This window comes from Megalopta genalis, chromosome 14 (assembly GCF_051020955.1).
Source record: "Megalopta genalis isolate 19385.01 chromosome 14, iyMegGena1_principal, whole genome shotgun sequence".
Lineage (NCBI taxonomy): Eukaryota > Metazoa > Arthropoda > Insecta > Hymenoptera > Halictidae > Megalopta > Megalopta genalis.
In genome coordinates this window covers 4,297,453-4,307,948 of record NC_135026.1, presented here as the reverse complement: position 1 = coordinate 4,307,948, position 10,496 = coordinate 4,297,453, and the positions used below count along the sequence as shown (strand labels likewise).

At 47.6% G+C, this 10,496-nt stretch overlaps 1 long non-coding RNA gene across 1 annotated transcript; it reads left to right on the top strand.

Moving 5' to 3' along the window:
- The first annotated feature begins 1,087 nt into the window (after nt 1-1,087).
- On the top strand, nt 1,088-1,945 carry LOC143260511 (uncharacterized). Its single transcript, XR_013034763.1, has 2 exons — nt 1,088-1,376; nt 1,495-1,945. It is a non-coding gene; the product is annotated as an uncharacterized LOC143260511 (long non-coding RNA).
- The last annotated feature ends 8,551 nt before the right edge of the window (nt 1,946-10,496 follow it).

Sequence of the window (10,496 nt, the reverse complement as noted above, 5' to 3'; positions counted from 1 at the left end):
CCGTTTAAGCGTAATTTTCTGGGAACCGTCCGGGAGGGGTGTGACTTCGCATAAACAACCGCAATCTGATTATCCGCGCGGGCCTCCTCCCGTGAGCGTCGAGGATCCGTAGGAGCTTGCAGAGGGCCGGGGAGTTGATATCACGGCCGCCTCTGCTCTTCTTTACGACGTCGCGGCCGAGTGTATTACCAATTTGCGTAACAAGAACCACGAGGAGCCGAGGAGTCGCGGGCTCGATTATAGATCGGCCTCGACCTAAAACGTATCGCCGTAAGTTTTCGAACTCCTGACGCGGTAACTTAGCTCTTTAGTCCCCCCTCCCACGGCCTAGCCCCCTCCCACGGCCTCGGCCCCCTTTCGCCCTCTCGCGCCCCTCCACTTGGCCCATCGTTCACCGATTCGTCCTGTTCCTGCTCTCGACCTGGCACTGCTTCTTGCGGCGCCGCCCCCCCCCCCGGAGAAAAACGAACCGTAAATACCGGAAGGAAGCAGTCGGACCGATCGTTTCGCAAACATGTTACGCTCTTTAATTCGGCGTCGCGACGCCGTGAGCGGCGCGTCGTCCTTTTCATGCGGGTCCGGCGAGTGGCCGGGGCTCGTCCGCGGTCGTTAAAGACTCGATCGGCTCCCTCCCGGCCACTTGGCCGCCTCGCCGAACTTTTTAATACTGTCTGCGATCGTGCGCCGGGATCCGTCGACGACGGTAATTAATTCGCGGCAGACCGGCTTCGACGAGAACTTGGACCTGGTCACCGTTAAACGAAACTGCGTTTCTTTTCCTAACGGATAAGAACGTACAGCTGTATCTCTTCTTATCTGTTCTCTCCTCCCCCCCCCCCCCGTCTCCACGCCACCCGGGCAGACGTTACTCTCAGATTTATCGCCGGCAGTTTCAGGTGAAACGCCCGGCATCACGTTAACGATGCCATACTAATTCACCGAGATAAAATTGTTTAGGACCCGGGCCGGTCTTCGTTCACCGAGCATTCCGAGCGGAACGAACCGCCGGGCTCGGCGGCTGCTCGAAAATCTTCGTTGTTTGCACGAGTATCGAGCACGATGGTCTCTTATTTCAGGCTTAGCTAGGAGCATCGAAAGTAGGCCGCGCGCTGCCTCCGCGGCACGAAAGCGGGATGACTCATCAGGACCCGGCGGAGCCTGTCTTAGGAGTAGAGCCATCTGGCGGCGATGCGGCGCAGTGGCCGCCGCCATAACCGCAACAAAGTGCGCACGGTTGACTTCGCACCTCTGGAAACAATCCTCGCGGCTCGAAGGATGTCGACGACGAACTGAGAATTCAAACGATGATTTTCTAATCGTTCGTTATGGAATGTCGTAGAATAATCTGTCCATCAGAAATATCCAGTGTAACCGAGGTGAGTGCACGAATATTCCAGCTTTTGCGTTACATGACAAGACAGTCTGACGCAGTGAATACGCACTGCGAAACAAAAGTTAAAGGAGATACAACAAAATATTCGTTCGATGTTTCAGACTTCGTTCCACCAAAATAAATCATCGTTTACAACCTCGCCGTTGGCCCAGCTCGACCTAACAGCGTCACCGAGCCATAACCTTCGTCCAGGCAGCGCCAGTTCGTGTTTACTATTTTTCTTTGCTTTCTATTTTTATCCTTGTTTTCTTGCCGCACGACACAGAGACTCGACATTTCGTGTGCCGACTCCGGGAACACTGTGCGTAATTACAAACTCGAAGTGGCTCTCGCATTTTGTTGCGGACGTTTAAACAAAAGTCCAAGGAAAATATTCATATATTTCTATATCAGAGAGAGAGAGAGAGAAATTAATAAAGGAAATAGAAGTACACAAATACGATGTATCTTATATCGTATATGTTAGGTTATATAATATTGCTGAAATTGTAGAAGTTACGCTTCGAGTCTACAATTATTCACACCGTTGGAAATATAAACAATTGCGAGGTACGTCGAGATTCTTTTCGCCGGTCGTTCCGTATCGCGGAAAACGCCGGCAATAACATCGCCGCCGAACTTTCCGCGTGAAACGGCACACGTCCATTGTCAGATTCTCCGGTTAGTCTTACAGGAGAAGAATAAACGGACGAAAGTTGAACAATAGGGAGTGAGTGGGGCGGGGGAGGAGAACAGTGAGAAATTTGCATGGTCTTGGCTCGACGTCGGGTTCTCCGCAGTTTAAAAATGTTACAGAACTTCTGTAAATTATGTAACTCCGTAGAGGGGATCATCCGATGCAGCGCAGAAGTGGCGATTTTTCGTGCGGGTATTCCGAGAGCACGCGGAGGACTTCAAAACCGCTTCCGAACTTAGAAGTAAACAATACTCGAGCGGGGTCGAACGAGAGTGAGAGAGAGAGAGAGGTCTCCGTTCTAAAAATTCATGGCAGTAAATTTTCCAAGCGCAACGGGCTCACGTTTCTGCTACATTTTCCAGCTGCGATGAAACCCTTTCCGCGTACCCCCCCCCCCTCTCCCCGCCCATACTCTTTCCAAAATAGTATCGTTCGCCCTTATTTATTCACGCGAATTCAAACGCTGTACAATTTCGTGCACGCCGCAGCGTCGGAACGTTTCGTCCTTTTCGTTATTTCGGGATTCTACAAGGGTGATGCAATATTTCATCGCGTTTGTCGCGATTCGAATTGATTCGAATTCGAACACGGCGCGTCGTCTGGATTGCAAGGATTTATTTTTAATATATTTTTGTTTCGAGGACGGGACTTTATAAATTTGTCAACTTTTAATTTTATGTTTGATGAGGTTTCAGTGAAATATTTTGTTCTCTTTCGGGCTAATGGAAACAGTTGTTGCTGGACGAGAGGAATTAAGAATTATTGTGCATTGTTGATGTAGAAAATTTAGTGATCCTTCTTAGAAAGGATAAAGAAATTCTTCAACAAAAAATACCTTGACAAGTTGATGTGGTTTGTTGGGGAAAAAATTGATTTCATTATTTTAGCGTAGAGAGAAAATGTTCTGAAACTAAAAATACCGAGCCAAGTTTGACGTAGTTTGATGACGTTTGATAAGACAATTCACTTTATTCTTTTAGTCTAGACAGAAAATATTCTCAAACTAAAAATATCGAGCCAAGTTTGACGTAGTTTGATGACGATTGATAAGACAATTCGATTCATTGCCATAGCCGAAATAGAAAATATTCTCAAACTAAAAATGCCGAGCCAAGTTTGATGTAGAATACCGAGCCAAGTTTGACGTAATTTGATGACGTTTGATAAGACAATTCTCTTCACTGTTTTAGCCGAGATAGAAAATATTCTCAAACTAAAAATGCCGAGCCAAGTTTGATGTAGTTTGATGACGTTTGATAAGACAATTCACTTTATACCTTTAATGTAGACAGAAAATATTCTCAAACTAAAAATATCGTGCCAAGTTCGATGTAGTTTGATGACGTTTGATAAGACAATTCACTTTATTCTTTTAGTCTAGACAGAAAATATTCTCAAACTAAAAATACCGAGCCAAGCTTGACGTAGTTTGATGACGTTTGATAAGACAATTGTCTTCATCCTTTCAACCTAGATAGAAAATGTTCTCAAACAAAAGGTACCTTGTCAAGTTTGACGTAGTTTGACAACGTTTGAGAAAACAATTCTAGCTAGCCCCTTAAGTTTGATAAAAACGTAGCCAAGTAGAGACACGGTTCGACGAGATTTGAGACCAAAACTCGGCCAGCATTGGAAAAAACGAGAATAAAATTGTCCGTCGTGGGTTTTCGTTGAGCAGATCCTGAGCACGTCGGGCACAGAATCGAGAATGCATTATCGGCGATGCTCGAGGATCGTTGGCCGGTTGACTTCGTTCGGCAACGCGGCGCCAGTTACGGGATACGTGTGCCTGGCTTTTACTACGACCGGTAATTACCTTTCGCAACGGCCGTACGTACCGTACACGTGCATTCAATAATGCGTGGCATGCGGTACGACTTCGAGGAGGGTCGGGCGTGGCTTTGCTTTCGCTCGAATGCTTATCCGGCCGGGCCACCTCGGCTCATAAACGTTCGGACTAGCGCGGATCTGGGGCGCCTGTTTCCAAACGTTTCTACGTCTCGCTTATGACCGCGCTCTGTTATGGTTCCACGGGCCGATAAAAAAGGCCGGGTCGGGAAGCCCCCTCCCCCTCCCCCCACCCAAGAGGAAATCGAGAACCGCGATACGCGAGGCGAATGCGGTGTTGATGAGAGTCTTAGATTTTATTGGGCGATCGCCGGCCGCTGTTTCCGCGCGACCCGAACGATTTTCTTTGACAAATAGAAAATAGAAGACCGCGCGCGCGGCCCACCGTTTCGGATTACGGCGCCGACCGGCGACCGAATAAACAGCATAATCTGATTTTAGACTCTGAACGTCGCTTTTGCGGTACGAGAAGTATTTACGGCGGCGTAGAAATTAACTGCGAATTGGAAATTAGATCCAATCGGGGGATATCGTTGCACCGTTGCGAACGTAATTGCGCATAAAAGGTTGCGAGCTATCGGATTTCATAATATTTGAACGTTGCGCGGTGCTCCGCGTTCCGGACAACTTGAAAATTGCAGTTGCTGCTGTGCATTGAATCGGGAAACGTGTTGAAATAAATAGGGAATCCTGACCTAAACGAACTATCTTTTTTTATAGTTTTCTAAGTTTAAGTTAGGTTAAGTTTACGTTAGGTTTACGTTAGGTCTGGGCTAGTGGATTTAGTGAATCGTTTTTCGTGAATTAATAAGTACCAGGTTCGATCTTATATCATAACTATCAATATCATAACTATACATTAGATCTAGGTTAGACCTAGATTAGGTCTAAGTTAGGTCTAGGTTAGGTCCAAGTTAGACCTGGGCTAGTAGGTTTTAGTAAATCGTTTCTCACGAATTAATAATGCCCAGGTTCGATGTTAAAGTGCCTTGAATATCATAACTATAGATTAGGTCTAGATTAGGTCTAGATTGAGTCTAAATTAGGTCCAGGTTAGACCTGGACTAGTAGATTTAGTAAATCGCTTTTCGCGAATTAATAATTTCTAAGTCTAAGAATATTAGGTCTAAGTTAGGTTTAGATTAGGTCTAGGTTAGATCTAGATTAGATCCAGGTTAGGCCTGGAGTAGTAGATTTAGTAAATCGTTTCCCGCGAATTAATAATTCCCAGGCTCGATCTTAAAGCGCCTTGGAAAGTCACAAGTATAGATTAGGTCTAGGTTAGGTCACAATTAGGTCGGGGTTAGGCGTGCAGTTTTTCTCGGATATCTCCGGAAATAATGCAGATAGAGACTTTCTGCAAAAGAAGAAATTGATCGAAATATTGATCCCGTCAACGTAACGAAAGATCGTCGAAATCGTAATCGCGTAATCATTCACGCCTAATCACTTCTTAAATCGTGCACGAATGATAAATTAAGCGCAATCGGATCGACGCGACTCGCGGAACGGCCACGTTCGACCGACGCATTCCTATGAAATCGGAACGCACTTCGATGCGCCGATGCGAAAAATACTGGGTATCGAGGAGGGGGAGGGGGGAAGGGGGTGATTGCGCGCGCGAGAAACGGGCCGGTGTGTGTTTTTCAAATTGTAAATAGAACACCAAGGAACGGCGATCAATTAAACTCGAGCGTATCGGTTTCAACAAGCGAGTTTTGCGCGCGGTTGAAATTGGATTACATCCGTCGAAAAAAAGATACAGGCGGCCGGGGCAACCAACCGGTGACTCCACTCGATGATTAATCGTGTTACATTAACCGTGCGTTTTTGCGACCGTCGCCGGCCACTCGGCCGATACGTTGCGTTTAAAAAAAAAAAAAAGAAAAAAAGGAAAAAAACGGGGCGCGGTAATGCCCGCGGGCCGGGGCCGAGAGTGCTCCTCTCCATAATACGCCGTTTTCGAGTGGGTCTCCGACGCAGACATTATTGATTATTTCATCAATTATTCGCGCGCTAATCATCATTCGACGTTGTCCGGGCCACGCTGGAAACAAACAGGCCACTCGAACGTTATCGAAAGACAAGCTCGAAAGCCCTTTCGGGGATCGCGTTCGCGCTCGAAAAAACCAAACAAACAGATGATTAAAATCTGTTTTTCCGGGCAGCTCTCGAGCTTTTGATCACCGAATTCGAGCGGGCCGATCGGCGAATAAATCGAGAAAAAATTTCACCCCGACTCCCGTCGTCCCCCCCTCCCACCCCCCGATTGTCTCCCGCGCTGCTCGAGGCTCCTCCGCGGTCCCGGATTTCTAATTATTGGAATGCGATCGGGAATGGGACGCGTCGGGGAACGTCGTGCAATTTATTACCGCAAATTGTGAAGCTACGAGGCTCCGCGGGCAGTTAAAATTCAAGCCCGTAATTCGATCAGGCTTTCCACTTACGCTCGTACACTGCAATTTGGTAATTGAGCTATATCGGACGGAAATATTCTTGCACTTCGACGACAGTGTTGCTGATACTACAGCGTGTCCCGCAAGTGTCTCGCAATCCGGATAGAAGGATCACCGAAATCATTTGAAGCAACTTTTTCCTTAGCGAAAATGTTCCACGCGGCTTCGTTTACGAGTTATTAAGGAAAAACGCGGACCAGTTAGCAGGCGAGGGCGGAGCGAAAACGAGCGGGGGCGTGGCCCCGTACGTTTTTCGTTAATATCTCCTAAACGAAGCCTCGTAGAACATTTGCGCAAAGGAGAAAGTTACTTAAAATGACCCGAGAAACCTCCATTTTCGGATTGCGAGACATTTTTGGCACAGCCTGTACAATAGAGGCAGTCAAATACACTTTTCAAGGTGCCACCAATTTCGACTATTTCTCCCTGTAAAAATTCTCGAATATTGTCGAAAGAGTAATAAAAATATATGCAAAATACCGACGCAAGAAGTTGCATAGTTTTTTTTATAAACAAAAGAAGGAAAACAAAACAAAAAAGCAACTTTCGGACAGAAACGATCTTTTAAAAACAAACCGTACAACGTGCTCCCCGAAAATTCTGGTCGACGGTGCTCGTGCAGACGAATCCGGTCGATGTTTCAGCGGCGAAAAGAGCTCGGGATTTCCCGACAAAATAAACAGCAATTGATCAGTTTCAGTTGCTCCTTGCTAAACCGGCGAATGAAGACGACGCGATAAAACTCGACGCGCCTTTCCTCTTATCGATTTAAGATACGACTTTCTCTGCGCGGTGTCCCGGCCGGACCGAGTTAACGGTGATAAATCGTGTCGAAACGGCGTCGAACGATTCGTCACGGTGCGACGAAACGTTCGCGGGAGGGGGGAAGGGGCAAAATGCATCGCGCCGTCAGATTAGCCGGAACGCGCGGCACGAGCTTTTTAATTATGCATAAATCGCCGGTAATCGGGCGGCTATCCCGATCTGATCGCGGCGAGCGCGCGCGCGGCAGAATATTCAAACGATTTTTAAATTGCACCGGGCCTAGATCCCATCCCTCTCGGCGGCGGCTCGCGACCGGTAAATCATCCCGAGCGCGCAAGTATTATTTTCCGCGCGGGCTTAATAACGTTCGCGGGCAATAAATATCTCGATACACGGCCGCGAATTACGGTGGTGCAACTAATAAAACGCACGCGAGATCCCGGGCCCCGCGATATCTCATCCGGCGGCGGCAACACCGCGGTTCCAACTGATTCGTCCGTGCGTTGCAAGAGCAACATGGCAACGGGGCGATCGTCTCCGATCTTACCGTCGCTCGAAAATGTTGTAGGGCTCGACATTTCGAACAACTTTCTTCTTTGTGGAAAATCTCTATCTCCTTTCGTTTCCGAGATATTTAAGGAAAACTGCGGGCCTAATCCGAACGTAACGCGAACCTAACCTGGGCCTAATGTAAGCCTAACATGTGCCCGCAGCGAGGCAGTTTAAAGACTATTTTCACGAAATTATAAATTCGCGAGGTTTGTAAATGTAGGTTCTATAGCTGGTCTAATGCAGACCTAACCCAGACCTAACAGTCCTAACCTAAACCTAGCCTAAAATTTTTAAAATCATTTTGACGGAAGTATAAATTTACAAACGTTATAAATATAGATTAGACCTAGACTAGATGTTCGTTAGATCAAGGGTAGATCTCGATTAGGTCCAGGTTAGTCCTTGATCACGTTTGCGTTAGACCTGGGTTACGTCTACGGTTTTCGGCGAATATCTCGGAAACTAATGGAGATAGAGATTTTCGGCAAAAAGAAAAGTTGTTCAGAATATCAAGCTCTACAACATAGTCGAGTCTGATTGAAATCGAAGCGGTGAACCACGGAATTCTCCGTGCGCGTTTAATTATAAAATAACCTAAAATTATGCAATCTGTCGCCGATACGTCTTCGAATCTCAACGCTTATATTCCACTGTGTTCCAATAGATTATCTCGCTCGAATAAAATAAATAAATATTAGGCACAGCTTGCTCCAGTCGTTCGCCGAGCAGAAAATTATTTTAATTGTCGGACGAGAATCTGGGATTTCTGAGACGTAAAGCAGGCCTGGAAGAGTCGGACAAGGAAAATTGCCGGCAATTACGCCCACGGGCGACCTCCTTCGCGCGGCTCCCGGCGTGTCCTCGATTCGAGATAAAAGCCGGGAGGGCGCGGGGAGGGGGGGCAGGAGCCAGGGGTTCAGGAAACATTCAAACGGCGATGATCCATCGGTTCGTAACGGCCGGGGGATCCGGCGGCCCGGTCACGGGCGGGCCAGAAAAAAACTGCCAAAGTCAGCGCCGAAGGTGACCGTAATAAATTTTCCACGGAGAGAGCGGGCGACCTCGCGCAGTTCCCCCGCAATTTTCTGCGGAACGCTTCTCCGCCGGCTCAATGGGAGAACAGGAAGAGAGAAGTAGGAGCCGAGCAGCGCGGCTGCCTCTTGTTTCCCCCTCCACTCTTGCTCGGGCTCACGCTCCCGCTCTCGCTCTGTCCCCCTTTCTCTCCCGATCCTGCCTCGTTTCACCGCCGTCGTCGTCGTCGTCGTCGGCAGCAGCAGCAGGAAGAGGTGGAACAAGGCCGGAGCCCGGAGTGCGGGACGAGTGAAGTGGAATTAGAGCAATCCTCTCTAATGGTAATTAATGTGCGGCGTAGTCAATGTAACTCACGTCGAAAGAACAGAACCAGCTTCGCAGGGCGAGCGCGCGCGCGCGCGATCAGGAAGCTCTAGGAAGACGCGATATCTCGAGCTCTTTGCCTCGGTGACCTTTGCTTCAACTCGGGTCAGGTAATGGAAGGACTGTTTCGAGAAGGGTTATATCCTTTTCGGTGGTCGAAAAAGAAGGCTTCTTGGGGTTTTTTTGGGGGAAATATTTGTGAAGCAATGAAAATGAGGTTTGGTGGACTTATTGTACGTACCTTTGGCTATTCGAATCGATTTTTTATTTTCCAAAAAGCTGCGGAATGGTGGCTCAGTGGTTGATAGAAAGCGAGCGCCTTTTCCGAGAAGGGGATTATATCCTTTTTAGTGGTCGAAAAAAAGGCTGGTTTTTGGGAAATTTTTGGGGGGAATATTTATGAAACAATGAAAATGAGGTTTCGTGGGTTTATTGTACATATCTTTGGGTACTCGAATCGATTTTTTATTTTCCAAAAAGGTGCGGAATGACGGCACAGAAGACAATAGAAAGGGGGCGCTCTTCGGGGAGGGGATTATATGCTTTTCGGTGGTCGAAAAAGAAGGCTTCTTGGGGAATTTTTTGGTGGAATATTTATGAAGCAATGAAAATGCTGATTGGTAGGCTTATCATACATATCTTTGGGTACTCGATTCGATTTTTTATTTTCCAAAAAGGTGCGGAATATTGGCTCAATGGTTGATCGAAAGCCAGCGCCTTTTTCGAGAAGGGAATTATATCTTTTTCAGTAGTCGAAAAAGAAGGCTTCTTGGGTAATTTTTTCCGGGAATATTTATGAAGCAATGAAAATGGTGATTGGTAGGCTTATCATACATATCTTTGGCTACTCGAATCAATTTTTTAATGTCCAAAAAGGTACGGAATGGCGGCTCAATGATCGATAGGAAGAGGACGCTTTTTTGGTCAGATGACACGCTTTCGACAGCTGGCGCGAACCGCTCCGCGCCACCCGGTATACATTCAGCTGATTAATAGCCGCGGATCTCGCTGGAACGTCGTCGTTTCCATCTAATTCCTAGTCTGCAGATCTTTTATCCGGCGATTTGCACTAATATGCGTATCCACGTTTCGACGATCAGTATTCGCGACGCGTGCATCAATTACCAGCGTCGGCGTCGGCGTCGGCGTCGGCTTTGACGGAGGGGTCGCGGCAGTTAATAATGGCCTGCGGCGCGGGTTACTTGCTAATGGTTTTCTATTACACGCGGCAGAATAATTAGCTTATTACAAGTGATCGCGGGCTACCTGTTGCCAGCCGGCCGTTGTTTAAAGTTACGGGGAACAACTCTGCCAGGATCGGGCCGCACATGCGAAATAATTAACGAACGAGATGGCTCGTTGCAAAAACAACACGCCGAGCCGCGTCGAGCCGCGCCGCGCCGCGTCGGCT